We start from the raw sequence: 218 nt of genomic DNA on the forward strand, positions 1-218 counted from the left end.
CAGCACCTGGCTTTAATTCTGCATAGGAGGGACGTGGCATGTCGCAATGGTAAGATAGATATATTTATATGCATCTGGAGACCCTGGGACACGAACTCCACGTCTCTGAGCTTGCGATATTTCCGGCGAGGCGTTTGCCGCGGTGCCGGAGGGCGCGTGGCTCACCGCGACGGTGGGAGAGCATCTCTGGCTCACGAAGGTAATTTAGGGGTGGGAAC

At 56.0% G+C, this 218-nt stretch overlaps 1 protein-coding gene across 6 annotated transcripts in view; it reads left to right on the plus strand.

The window, feature by feature from the left end:
• The window catches only part of LOC119592560 (early endosome antigen 1-like), a 107,753-nt gene that overhangs the window by 59,418 nt on the left and 48,117 nt on the right, over nucleotides 1–218 (plus strand). The gene's annotated exons all lie outside the window — the stretch shown is intronic.

This window comes from Penaeus monodon, chromosome 30 (genome assembly GCF_015228065.2).
Source record: "Penaeus monodon isolate SGIC_2016 chromosome 30, NSTDA_Pmon_1, whole genome shotgun sequence".
Taxonomy (NCBI): domain Eukaryota; kingdom Metazoa; phylum Arthropoda; class Malacostraca; order Decapoda; family Penaeidae; genus Penaeus; species Penaeus monodon.